The sequence below is a fragment of the Crocodylus siamensis genome, chromosome 7, assembly GCF_052110815.1.
Source record: "Crocodylus siamensis isolate JL-2025a chromosome 7, ASM5211081v1, whole genome shotgun sequence".
NCBI lineage: Eukaryota > Metazoa > Chordata > Crocodylia > Crocodylidae > Crocodylus > Crocodylus siamensis.
Window position 1 is genome coordinate 71,101,690 of NC_143401.1, and position 22,562 is coordinate 71,124,251.

The window sequence follows — 22,562 nt, forward strand, 5'->3', positions numbered from 1 at the left end:
TCGAGATGGAATAGACTTAGCTTGTGCATTGAGGATCGCTCCCTTGAGGAGCAACCACTCTTCTTGAACCCCCCTCTCCCTGGGATCATAGTCCCTTAGGGCCTGAATGACAAGCCTCCTGAGCTTGTCAAAGTTGGCTTCCCTGAAGTCAAGGACTTCAGTGTTGCTGACTGACTTGCCAGCTTTACGGTGGATGGTGAAGGTGATCAGCTCACGCAGCTTCCCATCGATTACTAGGTTGCCGATTAGGTCATCCCCAGTAGCCAGTACCAGGTCGAGCAGCGCTTTGCCTCTTGTTGGCCCATAGGCTTCTTGAGGCAGGTAGAGGTCATCCAAGCACAAGAGGAAGCTTTGCGACTGCTCAGCTTTTGCTGAGTGATCCTCCCAGGAGATGTCCAGGTAATTGAAGTCACCCATAACAACCATGGTCCTGGAGCATGCAACCTCAGCCAATTCCCAGGCGAACTCCTGGTCAAGCTCAGGAATTTGGGTAGTGTTGAAGCAAAATTTTAAGTATAGGTGCTGCCAATGCATGAACTCAGTTTGACTGAGAGTGGAAAATTCCATACAGGGCCTGGACTACCCTTTCTATGACCTCAGGAGCCGTCAATCAGCCCTGACCCACTTTCAGCTCTGAACAGACTCAGTTGCTATGCAGATCTTAGTGCAGAGCATGCCCAGTGTACAACTGGAATGAGGTAATACCTCTAGAAATTTCTCTTAGCCAAGCAGCCTGATTGGCTATAGGGCTGCTATAAAAGGTCTGAGGGCCCCTCCCTCTGGGGGGAGAAGATCGCGTCACTGGAGACAGAGGCTGGTGTTTCCAGGGACTGTCTGGCAGTCAGGCTCTTGGGCCTACTGGTCTCCTTCCCCAGATTGGCACTCTGTGCTGGTTGGAGCGATTGCGGTTTTGATCTGGTTCCCGATTCAATTTGACCGATTGCTGACTACGATTTTGGACCATCCCACTACGACTTCACCTCAACATTCTGGCATCCCGACCTCGGCATTGATCTACGACTACTCGATCGTCCACCAATATTGGACTGGCGTCACATCTCGTTTTCATCATTCACCACGTTACAGTTACTTTGTTGTTCGTGTTATCCACTTAATGAGCTGTTGACCAGCCCTGGGACTAGGTCTTTGACTGAACCTCGTGGGCCAACAGACCCCTTTGTTGTTCTTGTTATTCGTAAGTTTGTAAACTGTAACTGAAGACATCGTTCTCCTACGCACCTAAGCGTAAGTCAAATAAATTTCCAACTTGTTTAAGAAACCGCTACGCTTCCCGTGCCTCAGTTCTCCATAGCCAATAGAACCCGGCCTGTTACCGTGTCTAATTGCCACCCCGGCCCACCGTGACTCTGGGGTTTGGTTCCCCACCCCAGGACAGGTAGGAGGTCTGTAGTAGACTCCCACCATTGTGCCCCCTGTGTTCCCCACGAATTTCAACCCAGAGGGTCTCTAGCAGTCCACCCTGATCGTCAATATCAGCTTGCAGGTACATGTAGCTTTCCTTAACATAGAGAGCTACACCCCCTCCCCTTTTATCTACACGATCCCTCCTGTACAGAGTATAGCCATCTATACCCGAGGTCCAGTCATGGGTGGAGTCCCACCAGGTCTCCATTAACCCTATGACATCATAATTATTTGCATTGAGCAGGAGGACAAGCTCCTCCTGCTTGTTCCTCAAGCTCCTGGCATTTGTGTACAGGCAGGCAAGTCTCCCCTTGGAGGCTCTTGCCTTGCCCACAGGTTGTACCAGGGCTGGGGCAAGGGTGGGCTCCCTTAAGTGCCTTGGTCTTCTGGCTTTGCAAGGCTTGCTCAGCAGGCCAGCAGTGGCGGTAGTCCCCCCACCCCCCACCGGGCTTAGTTTAAAGCCCAGTGGAGCAGGTCAGCCAGTCTGTCTGAGAAGAGCTTCCTCCCCAGGGGAAAGAGGTGCAGGCCATCTCTTCCCAGCAGCTCACTGCCTCTCTTGCCAAAGAGCAGGTTGTGGTCATGAAAACCAAAGCCTTCCCAATGACACCAGTGCCACAGTCTTTGGTTGACTACATGGATCCTCCTCTCCCTCCTCAGCCCATAGCTTGAGACTGGGAGGATCGATGAGAACACCACCTGTCCTCCCAGACCCTTTAGCCCCACTCCCAAATCCCTGTAGCATCTCATGACCCGCCTGGGAGTGCTCCAAGCTGTGTCATTGGTGCCCACATGAATAAGGAACATACATCTGTGGGCTGGAGGAGTTTTGGGATCTTCTCGGCAATGTCCTGGATGTGGGGCCCCGGGAAGCAGCAGACTTCCCGGGCTAAGGGGCAGCAGATTGCCCCCTCGGTCCTCCTCAGGATGGAGTCTCCCACAACAAACACCTTACATTTCATCTTGGGGAGAGCGGGGACAATAGCTGCAGTTGGGCCTGTGTTGCCTATGTGAGCTGGCAATTCAGCAGGCGATGCTGGAGCAGCAAGAGGTGCGTACCTGTTGCTAAGCTCCAGCAGGGCAGGGGTTTTGGTGCGGTGGGTCTTAGGGCCCTTGACCACCTTGGTCCATGCCCCTGGCTGGACAGACTGGACAGAGTGGGAGGTCCCGGAGCCCTCCTTTGTCCTGGAGAGAGACGGTGGTCTACCCTCCAGCTCCCGGGGGAGAAAGGCCTGGCAGTAGGAATCAATCTCCTGCTCACAGTCCCTGATGGCACGTAGTCTCTGGACTGTAGCCTGGAGCTCCTCCAGCTGGTGCACCAGAGACCCCAAAAGGGAGCAGACCCCACACAGACCCCCACAGGCCTCAGAGCCTGAAAAAGGGACAGGCAGCCCCTGCAGCCAAGAGCCAGGGGCTCTGTCTGTGTGGAGCCTGGAACCATGGGCTCCGTCTGGGTGGCCGTCTCTGAGGTGGCCGGGGCAGGGCCGCAGAGCCTGAGGGGACCTTTGGTGTGTGGTGCCTGCCCATCCGTGTCATGCCTCTGATAGGCTGGCTCTGGCTGGCACTGTCAACCCTGGGGGGTTCGCAAGCAGGGTCTCAGGCCCTCCCACTCCCCCTCCTGCACAAACTCCATGCTAACTCACGTGCCAGCAGACAAGCATGCCTGTTTGCGCAGCCTGTTCATGCGGCTCCAGTCACGTGGCTCCCTGGGGGACTGGGCGAAGAAGGGGCCTGGGTGGGGCTTGACCCAGCCTGGCTCCACACAGCCACTTCCTCCCACTCAGAGAGGAGTTAACCCCTTCCCACCATGAGCCCCACTTGCCTCCGGCTGTGCTGGGGGTCGGCAGGGGGCTCTGCAGCTGCTGGGGGGTGTCTGGGGAGCTTTGAGGGGAGCGGGGGCACAGCGGGCTTTCACCTGCACATCTCCCACCGCTCCAGAGCCTAACCCCAAAGAAAGGATGGGAAGTAACTGGTTTGAAGGATGCGGGAGTGTGAGGAGTGTGACCAATATAGGTTATCAGGGGTGTGCGAAGCGGGCTGTATTTAATTTGGATTCAGACTGAGCCTGATTCAGGGGACAGTGATTTGATTTGCTGATTAGGATCATTGTCCTGATTCAATTTGGCTGAATCCAAATCTGAAGATTTGAGTCTGACTTAATGCTGAGATGGTGGGGTGGATGGAGCATCCCACAGGAGTGTGGGAGGCTGAGCATGCTGGGCCCCCCCCATGTTCCCGTGGGATGCTCCATCTGCCCCACCATCTCAGCATTCACAAGCTACCTGGTACCTTGACGTATGTAGAAAAAACTTACAAAGCTGTGTCTATGTCCGAATTGTTGAATCTCTCCAAATCTCTCTGAATTGAATCAGAGGCTTCCAATTCAATTCAGAGAAATTAATGGGTCTCCTGATTTGATTTGGATTCAGACATTTGGCCACCAAATCGGGCTGAATCTCCTCCAAATCAAACTAGTGACTGAAGCTTCGCACAGGTTATGTCATAGCCCATGGACACTGCAACGCCAGGGGGTGCCAACTCTTGTACAGTTTGGCCCTCAGCATGTCTCGTTGAAGCAATGGTGTGGAGTAGTGGCTGTGCAGGATCTCAGGGGGCCCTCATGTCCCAGATGCACTGGCTCATGCACTGCCAGTTGGACAGCCCTGCACTGAAGAATATCATAAAAATATAATTTATATGGATGAAATAGAAGATTTTTTATTTTTGCCAATAAAATAAAAAGCACATAATTATGCTCCTTGCCATTGTTGTATGCCTATATTCTAATTCATACCTATATTCTGAATGGTAGGAGGAAAGTTTGCTGAAGGAATTCCCAACCTGTTTTCATAAACTGCTTCAGGTACTGATGTAAATGACATGCTAACCAGAGTGTATCCAAGCTTTGAACTGAATCATTTCTTCTTGTACAGTAAAACATGACATCATTTTCAGCTGTTAATGCATTGAGCACATGTATCTATCATCTTTCTCCATGTATGTATAAAAAGTTCAATAAAATTATAAATAATGCAATTTCATTATAGAAGTTGCTAATTGCATTTGAATCCATTTGTCAAAGAAACAGGAATTAGACATGCAAAATCTTAGAATTTATAAGCTGCCATCTTTTTACTCAGAAGGGTAATTTTATAGAACACTGCTGGTGGTTTAGAGAGAAAAATAGGGAGAGTAAAGTAAAAATGAGATGAATTGTATAAACTATTTAAAGGCAAAGACCATAGAGTTCTAGAGAGGGAAACTGCTGGGCTGGGAAATGTGGTACTTGTAATATATATACAGTATGCTGTTAAACTGAGACCTCTTCACAGGCCATTCTTTAGACAAGGTAGGAGGGTCCCTTTAACTAGTCCAGGAGAGTGGTGCCCTAGGTAGACCACACATAATCTATAAGGAGATGATTGTGCTATGGGTTATGCATGCAATCAGCATATGGTTTATACATGGATTAAATATATTTTATGGTGTATTTTACATTAAATTAGAGGGTAGGCAGACAATATATATGTTCCATTTGAGAGCATACTGATGAATACACAGTTTTAAAAGCAGATATTTGAAAATCTGTATTTGTTTTCTTAAATCAATCATTTTTGCATTTGATAGGTAAAAGTTAATAGTGAGGCTTTATGGGCCAGAAGCATGTAGAGACAATTACTTTTAGACTCCACTCAATTGTAAATAAATTACAGTCAGTGACAACACTGCAACACATCGCACAAGGATATGCTCTACTACTAGAATCTAGTTCTGAGAACAGGAAATGTCGTCATTAAAGCAAAGCTAACATTTTAGCATTTTCTATGAGAATGGTTTTATTATTCTACTATTGATTCAAAATAGTAATCCTATCAGTTACAAACTATGTAGAATATTTTTTAATCTCACAATTATCAAGCAAATTAAATGTATATTATATAATGTGATAGGATTATAATATGGCTTCTCCTCTCTAAAGTTGCCCTTTAAAGGTGTACGTGCATGAATTCTGTATATGGTAAAGTACTTAGGGAAGTTTGTTTTGACAAAAGCTTTACATCAACTGATGTTAAAGCTACCCTACTTTTTTCTGTGATGCCTTTTCTGTAGTCTCTCTTTATAAGACATTTTGCAAGAGGAGCCAATTTTTACACCCAAAACTAATGGTTCAACAGCATTTTGCTTTGTTTCATAGCGTATAAATAGTCCTATTAAAGTCAACAGGATTACTCACATAAATGCATGAGTAGGTCCCTTTAGGGCCAAAAAGCTTTATATATCCCATATAAATAGGTTTCCTCTCTTCTTGTTTTTTCCTCCAGTGTAAGTTAAGTGCCTTCACTTGGGACTGTACAGAATAAAAGCTGACTGGTAAATAGTAACTCTTCAAACGTGTCTACAGATGAACAACTATTTGAGAGAGATTTCTGTGGATATAGAATGATGTGATCTGACACCCACAGTGTCAGGATATATTTATATAAGCTCATTCAAGTAAGGACTGTCTGGCCATATTAATTCAGTAAAGTCACCATCCCAAGCAGTATTACTCTCTAAGCATGTTACCGTGTTGTAAGTGGGCTACTTCCTGAAGGTGAAGCAGTGCAGCCACCTACTTGGGGTCTTAGGAGAAGGCCACTTAACAACAAGTAGCAGTGACAGTGATGACTTATCCACTCTGAAGTGTTGGGACCCATGTGCCAAAAGAATGGTTGGAAACAAAATTAAATTAAACCCCATTTGGAGCAGTGCACCGGTTTTATGGCAAATGTTACACACAATTTTGGTGGTGCCAAAATATTTTTTAAAAATATGGATCCGTGGTACATTTGGGAGCTGAGAGAAAATCCTGCTTGTGGAGATTAAGCAAAGTAAAACTAAGTTATATTTTTTAGGGCCATGTAACTTTATTGGGTAAAAATGGGAGTTATATCACTGTTGAGTTGTTACTTGACTTTGGAAGTAACTGAAAGTAGTAAACCCCCTTTTCATAAGGTTAAATCATGGTGTTCAGCAGTACTAGTGAATGCTCTCAGCTGGGTCCCATAAGTAAAGGTAATAATGCTCATTGTGGTGGGACTCCAGAAGTCTAGGTTGATTTCCCTGTTAAAAGATTCTCAGATCCAGGTGTCTGCTCCAGGTGTCTGCTTTCCTCTACCACATGAGATTGCACACAACAGTCTTGGCTATTTGAATCTTTCTTAGTAAATAATTCAGGTCCCCCAATCTGGTCATGTCTTGTGAATCCAAACCAGTTTTCATGGACCCCACAGGGAATTCAGTTGTTACGGTTATGCCTGGAAAATGTATCAAGGGTTGTAAAAAATGGTGCCTATTTGGTACAGACAGCATGGCAGAATTTATCATTACAAGTGATTAATCCCACTTCGGATACCTTAATCAAAAATCCTATTATGGGGTGTCATGTTGTCAAATTGGATCACAATAAACAAGTTTTATTGGAAGTATGGTGAGCCATAAATTAAAATAAATTTAAGGGAGCTTAATATGGCCATGGCTGTTCCAAAGTGTGCCTCCTATGTGGAAACCAGTCATCAAGGCTGGTTACAATGGCTAAAACTATGGTATGCTAATACTGCCCAAGTCCATGTACAGACAAAGTGTGATGTGCTAACAACTGCAGTTGGTGAAGCTAGACTGGAAGCAGCTGTTTGAGTGAAAATATCAAAGTTCTACTACTGCTAAAATGCAAAAGATTGGAAGGCCCTTGATTAGATCATTGACCTGCTTGTGACTGGGAGACCAACTGGTAGGAAAGATACTACCCATATTACAGCAGGTCACACAGGATAATGACCAAGTGATCATCACTGCCATTGACACATTGACTTGATACAATGTCTCCCTGGCTCTAGTTTGCATCCTGGCACAGGCTCTAAGTCAAACTATACTTATTCAAATAATTTGTTCAGGCCTTCAGTCACTTTCCTATTGAATTGAAAAAAAGTGTGTGGAATCACTGATCTGTGGCAAAAAGGGACCTTTCTGGTTGGTAAAAGTTGATCTATTTTGTATATAAGGAAGTATAGCAACAAATTATTGCTCATATAGTCACTGTTGCTCATATAGTCACTGTAAACCTGTTGGTGTTGGTGGGTCTTGTAGTGAGGAAGTTGTCATGTACCCACAATACCACCACCAATGAGCATATAAAAAGTGGGTGCATGGGAAACAATGAACAAAAAATTGTGCCTGGCTCATGAAGATGTGGAACATGTGTAAAGATCATAATCTACAAATATGTGAGGAATATCCATGTGAGCAACATGATGTGCAACAATGTGTTTTTAACATGATTAGTAAAAATCATTCTGCAGTAGTTTATGCTAGGAAAGGGTGCATTTGTATACAAGCACACTGTTCCTATGTAATGCTTGATCAAATTCCATTGTATTTAATGGCATTTTCTATTAACCAATGTTTCTGTAATGTTTAATCTACCAAAATGTGTAATTTTAAATACTTTGTGCCTCACTGGATGACACAAAGTAGCTGAGCTAGATCATGGGTTTATAACCAATTCAGTTAGGTTTAAATTTGCCAATGTTAAAACAAGTTTCATCTCATTCAGATGTGTGTTCCATGTGTGGAAGCACCTAATGTGGGGGTATGTTGAGTGCCATACCATCCGTCCGGTGCAGGGCTCCTCCCCTCAACTCTCCTGCCACGTTTTGGTGTTATTGAATAAAAGGAGGGAGTACAACATGTTTACTATGTACATATGGCCTCTCCTATGTGCTTGTACAGCTTCTTCTACTATGTGCATAATACAACTCCCCATTCCTGACTGGAGCCCTACATGCTCCCATGATATAAATAATAGTAATTCTGATTATTTTTATTATTTCATGGCCAATTACAATTTGATTTTTTTCTGGACTATGAAGGCACATCCAGACAAGCCCGCACATGCCTCTTGCAGCATCTCAAACTCATTTGAGATGCTGCACGAGGCACATGTGGGAATGAGAAAATGTTCCCTGCGCTGCAAATTTGCAGTGTGGGGGTAAAATTAGACCCCTGCATATCCAGGGGTCAAAAAGCCTGCAGATAAAAAATGCAGGCAACCAGAGGCTGGGCCTTCCACAGAGACACTGGCTGTCACAGCATCTCTATGGTTGGCCCTCACCCTGGTGCTGAAGCATGCTGCCTGCCCATGCAGGGTAGGCAGCATGCCAGCAGCAGGGAGCAGGACCCAGGCTGCAGTCCTGGTAAGTAAGGGGTCGGAGGGCTGGGAGGACCTCAGGAGGGAAAGAAAGGAGGCATGGGGGGGACTCCTGCTGGCCCCACCCACTCCCCCAGCCCCCCAGTTCCTTCCCCATCTGGCCCCACCCCCCCATCTGGCCCCTGGGCCTCCCCCATCACTGCCCCCCTGCTGCACAGCAGGGCCAGGTGACATCCCTAGTGACCCCAGCCTGGGCCCTGCTGCCCCCCACTGCCCTGTGTTGTGTGGGGGGGCTTTACCAGGAGGCCCCAGAGCTCCCACCTGCTCCTGCAGTGAACAGAGGCTTTTTTTTTTTTAAGTGCTTGAGGCTGTGAGGGCAACCATTGGGGGATGGGGCTGCAAGTGGGGGATGGGGCAGCCATTGGAGGGTCTGGGAGAGGGGAGACTGGGGCTAGGTGGGACAGGCATGAGGATCAGCTACAGGAGCTGGTGGGGAACGGGGCCAGGTAGGGCAGCAATCCAGGGGGCTGGGGGAGCAAGCAGGGGTGGGGCATGTGGGCCCTGCAGGGGAAGTAGCCCCTGTTGGGGAGCTGTAACCCCTGTGGGGAGCTTTAGCTCCTGTGGGGGTGCAGCAAAACATATAGGTATTTAGAATTCACTTTATTATGATGATAGAGAGACTGGTAGGCTGGAGGTGGCTGACCTCCTGGCCAACTGGGGCCAGGAGAACACGCTTTGACAGTTCAAAGCAGGCCAGCACACTGGGAATATCTTCCAGGCAGCAGCTGCCCAGATGGCTGGGCATGGGCACACATGGCAGTAGTACCACACAAAGGCCAACCCTGCAGCCACAGCCCACTGGCAGCTGACCCAGAGGGGCAAATGCCTCTACTGGCTGTGCAGTCCCCATCCAAGTCTGACAAGTGCACAGCAGGTCACATCCAGGCAGCAGCCCCCACTGCCAGACTGCTGCAGTGGGTAAAGGCTGCAGGGAACTCTCAGGGCTACTTCAGCAAGCCAGCTGGCACAAGGGGTAGTGTCTCCAGGTACCAATTGGCTGGGCCTCAGAAGCTCCTGAGAGCGAGTAACCCTGCGCTACTGGACAGGGCAGCTTTTTGTACTGATGGGGACAGGACAGGTGCTGGCCCTAGGCTCTAGCTCCCCCTGGCTGCAGATCAAGGAGGAGTCAGGCAGAGTTATTTTGCCCCAAGTGGCACAGTTTGCTCCACACCAAAGTGCATGTCTGGGCACATGCGCTGAGGCAGAAAGCTCCGGCTCAAATTTGCATTGCTTCTATTTGAGCTGCTGCACGTGCATGTGCCTGCATGTGTGGATGTGGCCTGAGTGAGTTTTCTTATTGTATGATTATTAAAGTGGTTAAAACATATCTGATCTTTCCACACACACATACACCCTGTGATATTTGCTTTATTTTCCAATTAGCTCTAATAATTACATATAACCCAAGAGCTACACTGCTAACATCCTAGCTACATTTTCATCCTGACAGTGTTACCAAATAGTCATTATTTTTTTTTTAAATGTTAATCTTTTAAAATGACCATAGTTTAAACAAAAATACTTATTATTTTCAATTAAAATATTGCTTTATTCTGGAAATAACTACATGCATTTATGTATATAAATATCTAAGAAGGATATGATCCTTTGGAACATCTATACAAAGTCTGATATTCAGACAGGGGATCTTTAACTCTCATACTCATATACCAGCAGTTGAAGATGTATGTTGGACTGTAGTCCAAAAAAAGGGGCAAAGTGCTTTTAGAAAACAATCAGAAAATGAGCAGTTTTTGAAAAATGTTTGTTAAAAATCATTTAATTATATAGTCTCTATTCAGATTATTTTTTCCCAATTTAAGCAGTAATGCCATAAAAGTCATTAGGATTACATTACTGTATTTTCCATTTACCAAAAAGACATTTATGGCTTATTTGAAATAGCAGATGGAATCATTCTGAAAATCTTTTTCTTCAATTACTTGAGAAATTCCTTTTTCTTTGTACCTTTTCAAACAAATTTAAAAATAGACTTGGTTTTGGAACTGCAGAAACTAGTGAATAATTCATTAAGTAATGTTGATGTAAATACATTGTTCAGTGTTACATTTACTAGATATGTTTATAGGTACCACTGATGAATATCAACTATTATTGATTTTCCCCGAGTTCTATACTCTTATAAAACTTCCACTGACTTTAGTAGGAGTCCTGTATATAAGGTTTTGCTGGGTAAAGTCATCTGCTTGTCAGTTTAAAATAAAATGTTATTGCTTTCTTATAGATGAAAATGACTAATATTGTGATCTGCAAAATACAGACTACATGATGATCAAGCTGGGGGTGATCATCCTCCCATGGTTGGTGAAGATCTTGTGTGGGAACACCTAGAGAGGCTAAATATGTACAAGTCAGCAGAACCGAAAGAACTACACTCAAGAGTGCTAAAAGAACTGGGCAACATCATTGTGTGACCTATGGCAAAGTTATTTGAAGATTTGTGGCACTCAGGAGAGGTTCCAGAGGACTGGAAGAGAAAGGGAGGAAGGAGGACCCAGGGAATCAGTTTGACCTCAATCCCTAGTAAAATTCTGGGAAAAATTATCAAAGAATCCATCATTGATACATTAACAGAAGGCAGTATTCTAAAGGACAGCCAACATGGCTTCATTATGGTCAGGTCATACCTGACCAACATCATTTCCTTCTATGATCAGTTAACTCACCACCTGAATAGGGGAAAGGAGATTGATGTTATTTACTTGGACTTCAAATAGTCCTTCAACCTAGTCTCCTACAATTTCCTCATGGTAAAATTGGGAAAATGCAGGCTTAACTACTTTACAGTCCGGTGGCTAGGTAACTGGCTCCAAGATAGGACCCAGAGAGTATTGATAGACAGAAATGAGTCAACGTGGCAGAAGGTGACCCGTGGCATCCCTCAGGGTTCAGTCCTCGGACCAGTGCTTTGCAACATGTTCATCAGTGATTTGCATATGGGTATTAAAAGCAAACTGGCAAAGTTCATGGATGACACCAAATTATGGGAGAGTGTGGTCATGCTCCAGGACAGGCTGGCTATACAGGCCAACCTGGACAGCCTTGTGAAGTGGGCAGATCTTAACCTGATGACGATTAATACAGAGAAATGTAAAGTGCTCCATCTGGGGAAAAGTAATCTGTAACATACTTACAGACTTGGCAGTGCTACACTTGCCAGCACCACAATTGAAAGAGACCTGGGTGTTGTGATAGACCACGGAATGACTATAAGCCGCAAATGCAATGCTGTAGCTGACAGAGCAAATCAAACACTCGCATAAATCTACTGATGAGTCTTGAGCAAAACTAAGGATGCCATCCTCGTGCTCTACTTGGCCTTGGTGAGACCGCAGCTGGAGTACTGTGTCCAGTTCTGGGTGCCGCACTTCAGGAAGTAGGTGGAGAAGCTCGAGAGAATCCAAAGGATGCATGATTAGAGGTCTAGAGAGCAGGGTATATGAGGAGAAGCTGAAACACTTGGAACTGTTCAGCCTGGAGAAGAGAAGACTCAGAGGGGACTTGGTAGCAGCCTATAAGTATATTAAGCGCATACATCAGGGCCTAGGGGAGCATCTGTTCACCAAGGCACCCCAGGGGAATACAAGAAACTGTGGCAACAAACTGTTTGAAGATTGCTTCAGACTGGACATAAGGAAAAACTTCTTTACAAGTCGAGTGCCAAGGGTCTGGAACAGGCTCCCTCCAGTGGTGGTACAGTCACCCACTTCGGCGATGTTAAAAAGTGTCTTGACGCTTACCTTTGCTGGGGTCGTCTGACCCCAGCAGTCTTTCCTGCCCAAGTACAGAAGGGCTGGACCCTATGATCTTGTAAGGTCCCTTCCAACCCCTAACATCTATGAATCTATGAAATGTAGAAGGGATATGGTGTTATTCTGGAGATACTTAAAAGTAAAACTGGGAAAATGCTTTAAAAACCCACAAGTATTTCCTCATTTTGTAAAAGTATTTGCTTCAGTTATACTCATACCCCCATATATTCACATTCAATTAAAACTCATGTGATAGAGTTTACTTATATGAATAATTGCAGAAAGCCAACTTTAAACTTGCAAAGTCTGATATTTAGACGGGGGGGTCTTTAACTCCCATACCCATATGCTTACAGTTGAAGAGGTATGTTGCAATGAACAATAAGGTACTGCCTGACATGACATCTTTCATACACCAATCTGACAAAAACATTTAAAAGACAGAACTGTGGGTGCCATTACTTTCCGTGAATGTGATGACACCACTAATTAACTGTGCAGCAGCCAATAAACTTTACACCAGCCTTTTTTTCCCCTAGGAATAACACCCCAGATAAATTCAGTGAGGAAACTGCAAAGCATTGGCAAGAGAAAAAGTGCAATCCACAAATAAAATATGGAGTGTGAATTCTTTTCTTGGCTCTGTTAAACAGATCATGGGCTTCTGAAATTGTTATTGACAACCAAAGGAGTTGTGCATGTAGCAGAATACAGGAGTCAGGTCCTTAGTCTAAAATTAACTTTCATGTTCTTGGGTGGCATTTTCAAACAAAAAAAGTTGTTAGATACCCAAATACCATTGAAATGTAATGACAGCTGGTTGCCTCATTCCTTTAAACTTTCTTTGAAAATTGCAACCTCTTTTTTTATATATAACATCAGACAGTATCTAGTAGCCCCTAAAACTGATGAGAGATGTTGTTGGAACTGCATAAAAGCAGAAGAAAAAAAGTCTATTGCAGCTTTCCAGTTGCAAGGTACATGCCCTAGCTATCCATTGGGTATTTCCTCAGATCCATGCTACATGCCACAGTTGTAGTCCCCCTTTAAGAAAGAGGGCAAAAGGATAGATGGAGACATGGAAAGAGAGTTGATGGACTATAGCTGTGGTGAGACAGCCCAGAGAGAGGGTCTTGATAACAAACATTCTGTGTCAGGGACCAAGTCTTGGTACTACTGCCAGGTCTAAGCTCTTAGCACATTGGTAGGGTCCCTATGAGACTAGGTAGGGTTATGAAGTCTACCAGCTTTATAAGTGGAAGACCACGCAGATCTACCACGTGAATGTGTTTAAAGCATGGAAAGAGAGAGAAGTCCTATGGGGGACTCCACACCCTGAAGAACTGGAGCTGGGACCCTCAGGAGAGGGAGCTGTTGGGTGGCAGACTGTAGAGTTGAGCAACCAATTGACTGACCAGCAGTATACTCAAGCCACTTGAATAGTGAGGGACTTCAGAGATGTGTTCAGGGAGGTGCCCAGGGAAGCCCATGGAGTAATACATCACATTGAAACCCCTCCCATCAGGGTAGTGAGGGAATCATGGAAGTGAATTCTATAGAGGCTACAGGGCCACAAAAGGACTGAGATCAATGCTATGTTAAAGAGAGGCATTATTACTGAGTCTCAAAGCAAGTAGAGAAGCCCCATAATGACAATACCAAAGTCAGACAAGAGCATCCAATTATGTATAGATTTTCAGAAAGTGAATGAAATCACAAAATACAACATGCATTTGATGCCCCATGTCAATGAGATGATAGACAAGATTGGCCGGGCCCAATATATTTCCATGCTTGATCTCAATAAGGAGTACTGGAAAATGCTTCTAGGCCAAGAGGAACAAGAAAAGATGGCATCTGCCACTCCCTGGGAGCTACATGCGTTCAAGCACTTTTTGGCTTGCAAGGGGTGGCAGCAACATTTCAGAGGATCATGAGCAAGGTCCTAAGGCTAAACCAAGACTATGCTGGGGCCTTCACAAACAATATGATTATCTTTGCATCCAACTGGGAAAACCACCGCAAGGCACTCTGAAAAGTCCTGCAGGAATTGAGGGAGGCTGAACTTAAAGCAAACCCAAAAAATATATGATTGGGAAAAAGGACCCTGCTAACCTGGGATTCTGTGTAGGGAAGGGACAGATATGCCTGCTTATAGAAAGAGTAGAAGCCCTCTAGACATACTGAAACCTCATGACAGGTGAGGGAGTTCTTAGGTCTAGCTAAATACTATAGAAAGTTCATACCAAACTTCTCTGACATGAGAATTCCACTGATGGAGCTCATATGAGCCAGTGCCCCCCAAAGAGTACATTGGACATCTGAACCTAAAGGAGCCTTTAGGGAGTGAAAAAAAAGTCTTCTGTCATTCATCTTCAGGAGGCTTCAAATGTCTCTACACTAATTCTCATAGTATGGAGAACAAGCAGGAGGAACTTACCCTCCTGCTAGCTAACACCAGCCCAGACATAATGAGGCTTACCAAAACATGGTGGGACCCAATGCATGACTGGGTGGTGAATATCAAGGGTCTATAGGCTGTACAGGAGGGATAGGACAGGGAGGAAAGGTCGGGGTGTGGCACTCCATGTCAAGGAGAAATACACATCCTCAACGAGTAGCACTGGGTCAGAGGAGGGGCACACAGAAGTGCTCTGGGTTAGAATACAAGGCAGCTGAGGGGAAAGAGACTTAATGGTGGGGCTCTACTACAGACCACCCAACCAAGGGGAAAAGCTAGACCGAGAAATCTTAAGTCACCTCACGGAGGCAGTTAGGTCAAAGGACATGGTCTTCATCGGTGACCTAAACTTTCCAGACATCTGCTGGGAAGAGCAGTCAGCCAGGTCTGACTGCTCACATAGGTTCCTAGCTGAGATACAGGACCTCCATCTAACCCAGAAGGTGCACAGCCCCACCAGGGGAGACGCCTTGTTGGATCCAGTCCTGGCCATGGGCGATGACCTGGTGAGAGGACTGCGGGTGCTCGACCACCGGGGTGATAGCGATCATCGCCTGCTGGAACTCACCATCCAGCGCAAGGTGGCAACGGCCTGCAGCAAGGCAGCAGCCCTGGACTTCAGGAGGGCAGATTTCAATGAGGTAAGGAGAAGAGTTGAGGAGACACTGAGGTCCCAGAGAGGAGGGGGGTTGGGTGTCCAAGAAGAGTGATCATTCCTTAAGGAGACAATCCTTCAAGCCCAAAGTAAGATTATCCCAACACGGATCAAAGGGGGCAAGAGGGCACAAAAGCCCCCATGGTTCACCAGAAGCATCCAGGAATGTCTCTTAGTTAAAAAAGAGGCATATACCAAATGGAAGGGAGGGGCCATCACCAGGGAGGACTATACCTCTGTTGCTCAGGGCTGTGGGTGGGGGGGAGGTCATGAAGGCCAAGGAGAAGATGGAACTGGGACTAGCTAACCAGATCAAGGACAAGTCCTTTTTTAAATACATAGGGGGTAAAAAGAAGGTACTCTGCAGGACACGCTAGGAAATCTGGTTGTTGCACGAGACATCAAAGCTAACCTATTTAACAATTTATTTGCCTCCATTTTTCTGAGCAGGGACCCCTGTAGGCCCCAAGGGAGGCACACCCAGACCCAGGGTCAGTGAGGACCTAGTCAGGGAACTTCTGGAGGGACTGGACATATTTAAATCAGTAGGTCCTGATGATCTCCACCCCAGAGTTCTGAGGGAATTAACAGAGGTCATTGCAGGACCCCTGGCACAGCTTTACAAGCATTCATGGTGCTCTGGTGTTGTGCCAGAGGACTGGAAGAGAGCCAATGTAGTTCCCATTTTCAAAAAAGGGAGGAAGAAGGACCCAGGAAGCTATAGCCCAGTTAGTCTTACCTCAGTCTTGGGCAAGCTTTTTGAGAGAATTATCCTGTCGAATGTCCACAAGGGGCCAGCAGGGGAGATTATGCTTAGGGGCAACCAACATGGGTTCATTAGAGGCAGGTCCTGTCAGACCAACCTGGTGGCCTTCTATGACCAAGTCACAAAATCCTTAGACACAGGTGTCGCAGTGTACGTAGTCTTTCTGGACATTAGGAAGACCTTCAACACTGTTTCTCACCCCATTCTCATTAAAAAACTAGGAGACTGTGGCATTGATACCTACACAGTCATATGGGTCACTAGTTGGTTGGAGGGCTGCACCCAGAGACTGGTGGTGGACGGGTCTTATTTGACTTGGAGGGAAGTGGGCAGTGGGGTCTCCCAAGGCTCGGTCCTTGGGCCCACACTGTTTAAAGTCTTCATCAGTGACTTGGATGGGGAGGTGGGTAAAAACCACTCTGTTCAAAGTCGCAGATGACACTAAGATGTGGGGATAAGTGGGCATGCTAGAAGGGAGGAATAGGCTGCAATTGGACCTGGACAGGTTACAGGGATGGGCGGATGAGAACATGATGGGTTTCAACACTGACTAGTGCAAGGTGCTGCACCTGGGGAGGAAGAACCAGCATCATATCTACAGGCTGGGAAACTCCCTTCTTATCAGTGCAGAGGCAGAAAATGATCTTAGAGTCATCATTGACGCCACAATGAACATGGGCCAACATTGTGGAGACGCGGTCAGGAAGGCCAACCATACCTTGTCATGCATCCACAGATGCATCTCAAGCACGTCCAAGGAGGTGATCCTCCCCCCTATGCGGCACTGGTCAGGTCGCAGTTGGAGTACTGCATCCAGTTCTGGGCGCTGCACTTCAAGAGGGATGTGGACAACATGGAGAGGGTCCAGAGGAGGGCCACTCACATGATCAGGGGGCAGCAGGGCAGGCCCTATGAGGAGAGGCTACGGGACCTGAACCTGTTCAGCCTCCACAAGAGAAGGCTGAGGAGGGATCTAGTGGCCTGTTACAAACTAGTCAGGGGGGATCAGCAGGCATTGGGGGAGTCACTGTTCCCCTGAGCACCACCAGGAGTGACCAGGAATAATGGTCACAAGCTGGCAGAGGGTAGATTTAGGCTAGATATCAGGAGGTGCTACTTCATGGTCAGGGCAGCTAGGATCTGAAACCAACTTCCAAGAGAAGTGGTGCTGGCTCCCACCCTGGGGGTCTTTAAAAGGAGATTAGATGAACACCTTCCTGGGGTCATTTGATCCCAGTACTCTTTCCTGCCATGGCAGGGGGTCGGACTAGATGATCTGCTCAGGTCCCTTCCAACCCTAGAAACTATGAAACTAACTTCACAGTAGCCTAATAACGCTGCACAGTAGCGTGCCGGGCAAAAAACATGCTAATACACTATTGTGCAGTAATATTATATTACTGCACAGTAAGCGGCACTAAAAACCTATATGCCAGTGCTACTGCGTAGTAGTGTAACTTACTGCGCATTGATTTAGTGTTTGGTTAACCAAGTACTAAGCTATTCATTTCATCCAGGAAGAGCACGCACCAACTGCAGATGCTTCCACAGTTTCACAAATGGTATTTATAACCGAAAGCTTGCTAAGAAAAATTTGTCCAACTATTTGAGTTGGTTTAATAAAAGATATCAGATTTACCCAAAGAATCTTGACTGCCAGAAACTATGGTGCATTAAAGAACATGTAGACATGCCCACAAAGATCACTCTGTCTGATGCAGACAGCAGAGAGGCACTATAAGCAGGTGATAGTATATATGATGTTGGTAGAGCTGCAGGTGAATGAACCTTGTAGTCCATATTATTCAGTACTGTGATGATGTGATCTATGTTGACATGGAGGCAAAGCAGGCATTTGGATCCATTGCAAGGCCTGATGCCTGTTTCTTAAGAGAAACCATTCCTCTCCCACAGGGAGGTTTGTATTCCATGGCTACATTGAGATGGTCATCGTTTTTAAGGAGGGGTGGTTGGTCAGTAATAGTGAGGTGTTCAAGGTGGGTGCTGTAGGTGACAACTGAAGGGATTCTGTTTTCCTTGTCCTGGGCTTAGTATTGTAGCAAAGCAAACTAAGGTCTGAGTTTGGTTCTGTTGATTTGAGTGGCTAAAATCCAAGGGCTGTATTGTGAGTTCATTGAACATATTAATGAAATGTGGCCTAACTAAACTAGGTCCTTCAGATCTTGTCCGTCTTCCCACGTATCCAAGAAATCATTTGAATCAATGGAATTAGGTCCTAGTACATTGGTTGTTTTGGTTTGTGTGTTGTAGCATTTGTGCCATGTGTTGCCCTTGTGAGAAGAGATGTAGGTATTCATGTGTTTGAGAAATAAGCCAAGCATTAACTGGCAAGTGTTATAAAGAAACAACCCCTGTGGACAGGTGATCCCATAATTGTTACCCGAGTTCCTTTTAAAGCTCCCCTGAAATGTCTGGTATTGACAACATAAGCAGGACACTAGGGCACTGGGCTGTTGATCTTATCAGCTAATGTAGTTCCTAAATTCAAGAGTACTTTGCCAGCGAATGTATGTACAAATAACAGCTACAAAAAAAAACTATACTCAGCTCTTACTTGAAAAGGCCCAAAAAAACTCTTCAAGATTTCGGGCTCTGAAAAGTGGTTTGCATTGTAATTTGTTTCCTCTCAGGATCAGGCCTAAGAGACTGGAGGGTGAGTGGCTTTTTTGGTGAGGACTGTGCCCCCACAGTAGTTGGGTTTTGTTGTCTTTGATAGATTCTGGTGTGCAGTTTGGGGGGTACTGGAGATAGTTGGCAGGTTTTGTGTTTTGAGCTGTAGGAAGTTGGCTTCAGTTCTGGTGATGAGGTTAGGTGCTTGTTTGAATGTACAAACCACTTTTCGGAGCTGGGCCTATGAAATGAACTTCATCAGCATCCTAGGTACAGAAACTCATGGACTCAACATACACAGTGGAATTCAGGCACACCGCGACCTGCCGGACATCTGACACCCCAGGCACCTCTGCACTTTTACCTGAGCTGATACATTCCCCTTTCCCCTGCCTACCCTCCACTCCAGTCTGTCCCTCACTCCCTGATGCCTCCATTTCCATTTTCACTGCCTGGCTTTCTTGCCTGCATTGTGGGCCAGGCCAGCCTCTGGCTTCTTTACCATTTCTTCCAGCCAGGACCAACTGCAGGTACTTTCTCGGCCTCACAAAGGGGTTTTCAACCCTAAAGTTTCCAAAGATACATTTTTTTAAATACTCCTTTTTTTTTTCATAATACACAAATAAACAAATAAAACATACAAGATAAGCCATCACACACCATGAGTAACATTACATGTTCAATACAACACAACATCTTTACTTCTTGCTGTCAAATCCTTTATAAAAAGAAAGGCTCTGTGACAGTTCTGTTTGGGTGCCTTTGATGCTGCTGTTGATGCTACTGGTGGTAAGCCAGCTAAGTTATTTTGCCTGTTGTTATGTAAAGTGGTGGACTGAGCATGAGGCTGTAGGGAAGGAGGCGGTCTCCCTGGGGCACACTGTTGTGTTGTGCAGAGGCCCCAGCGCCAGGAAGGGTGCACCCTGACACACACACAGTGTCACCCACCCACATCACGAGTTTTGCCTGTCAGCAGCTTGAGGTGCAGGGCCCCTAAAGACAGACTCCCCCAGTGAGACACGCACACAGCTGGCAGGCTTTGTGGACTGGCAGGGCCCAGCACCCAGGCCTGCACTAGATTCCACCCCCCTGTGCCCCAAGACAGACACAGTCACTCAAGCACCCACCCACATCACAAGTTTTGCCTGTCAGCAGCTTGAGGTACAGAGCCCCAAAAGACAGACTCCCCCAGCCAAACACACACACAGCTGGCAGACTTTGTGGCCTCAGCAGGGGCTACCACCCCTGCAGTTTTCAGCCCAAGTTTTGCCTGTCAGCAGCTTGAGGTGCAGTTCCCCCCAAACCCCTGCACCTCTCTTAATGAAACCTGGAAGGCTTTGTGGCCTCCGAAGGGGCCATTACTACCAGAGTTTTCACCCCCTGTGGTGTAACACATAGACGTGACATGAGTTTTAATTTCAAGAATTTGGGGTGCAGGTCCCCCCAATCCCCTGCACCTATCTAATTGAAACTTGGCAGGTGTCATGCTCTCAGCAGAGGCTATCACTCCTGCAAGTCTCACCCAAATAAGAGACAAAACAACAAAGTTATAGGTATTTCATTGATCCCCCATTATACCCTATGGCCGGATCTCCAAAGCGGCTCCGAACCTTCGGCTGGATCAAAGTGGCAAACTGATCTGGAGCTCCTGATCGGATCACTGACATCCAGAGTAGCCGGATCCAAAGCACAGGCCTACCAGATATCTTGGATATATTATACAGATGTCTTAGATATCTGTACCCAGAGTTAAGTATATTGAACCAACTGCAAATCCACAAGTTGAGACACTTGCTAATAAGCACCTGTGTTAGCAAAAAATAATATTAGCTGGGACCTGTTGTGCTTTATAACTCCTCTGTGTTGGACTTCAGCCAATGACTTTTATTTTCTTGGGTAGGATGAATCCCAACCAGGACATGACAATAGGTGTGTGCTGGTGACAGCATAATGTTAAAGTAATTGAAATGTTGTTCCAGGCACCTATATATGTGGCCATCTTTTCTAATGTTGCCTTACAGGAGGGAGTAAACTTAGCGTTCTACATCTACTAGCAAATTCTTGTTCCTACTTAATAACAAAAACTCCCATCTGTCCAACAGACGACACAAATGATCCTTCAAAGCAGCTATACCTGAATATTTCCTCTGTCTTCCTTTTGTATATTTGCTTTAATAAAATATAGTAATGTATAATTTTTTAATTTAATTTCTATCAGCAATGTAGCATGAAGCACTCTGCCTGGTAATCATATGTTGAGGCACTGTCACGGCATGGGGTCTAGGAGCGGCTGTGATCCCTCTAGCGCCCCCAACCATGTCAAGTAGGCAATCCAGTACCCTCTATCCTCGCCTGCCATGTCTTTGATGTTACATGGGTCAATTAGGGAGGCTGCCTTTTATCTCCTAATACACAGTATATGCTGAACTATCCCCTGTTCCGTGTGGGGTGACTCGGTACACCCCAGCCTTAAGGGCTATATGTGCCTCCTACCTCCCCTTTAGCACGCCCCAAGCCTCTCTGGTGCCCCCCCCCCCCCGGGCTCAGCATGCAACCGGCGCCCCTCTCTGGTGCCCCCCCGCCCCAGGCTCAGCATGCAACCAGCGCCGCTTTGTCCGTTAGCCCTCTTGGGCTAACTAACCGTACTCTTATCAGTTGGGCTCAGGCACCTAAGTCTTACCTGGCCCCTTTGGCCCTTCAGAGTCCTCAGCACCGTGGAGCCCCTCTGGGACCCTTTCCTGGTCGTACGCCCGGTTGGGGCTCAGGTGGCCATAGCTGTACCTGGCCCCCTGGACCACCGTCTGGGTCATTTGCCTTCCTAGGGCTTCTCTGTGAATCACCCCACAGGGCCGGGGTCCACACCCCTCAACACGCGCCCAGCCGGCGCGAACAGCTGTGCCCACCCGGCACCACTTGCTGTGCCCACTGGGCACCAGGAACCCCCAGATTATTGGGGAGCTCCTGTGAGGCCTCCTCACACCCCTACAGCCTCACCCGGTCCTCCAGTTTTAGCAATATCAAACAGGGAACACAAAAGCCATGAGCCAACCGGCTGCAACACAACAATAAACCTTCTGGCTATAACAAGGTCCAGGTCCCACCTGGCTTTCCAGTAAAGCCTCCTAGTCAGGGTTCTCTCCACCCACGCTGTGATGCAGCTGCTCATTCTATCAATCTGCTCGTCTCGGCTTGACTCCCCTGCAGAGCTCCTGCTCCTACAGCTGCCAGAAGGGAACTGCTCTCTAGGCTCTGGCCTGGGCTGTTTATAAAAGCCCGGCCCTGCCCCCTTCTGGTCACATGACCAGCTTGGTTGTCCCGGCAACCATCACGTGGGTTCCCTTGGTGATGGGCAGCTACCCTTCGTCCTATCTAGGAACAGGGCACCTAAGTGCTCCTGTGACAGGCACCAAGAAATAACCTGAGAAGTAGGAATAGTGTTATAGAGTACAAATAACATTTAACAAGAACAACAAAGCTCTGGAGCCAGTTAAATGGTTACTTTAATTTACTTCTGTTTATCCTACCATACCAGTTTGTGTGTGCACTTCAATATAAAACTTGATTAAGAACTTCAGAATCTGTCAGTCAGTCAGTCAAGGGCAACAGTT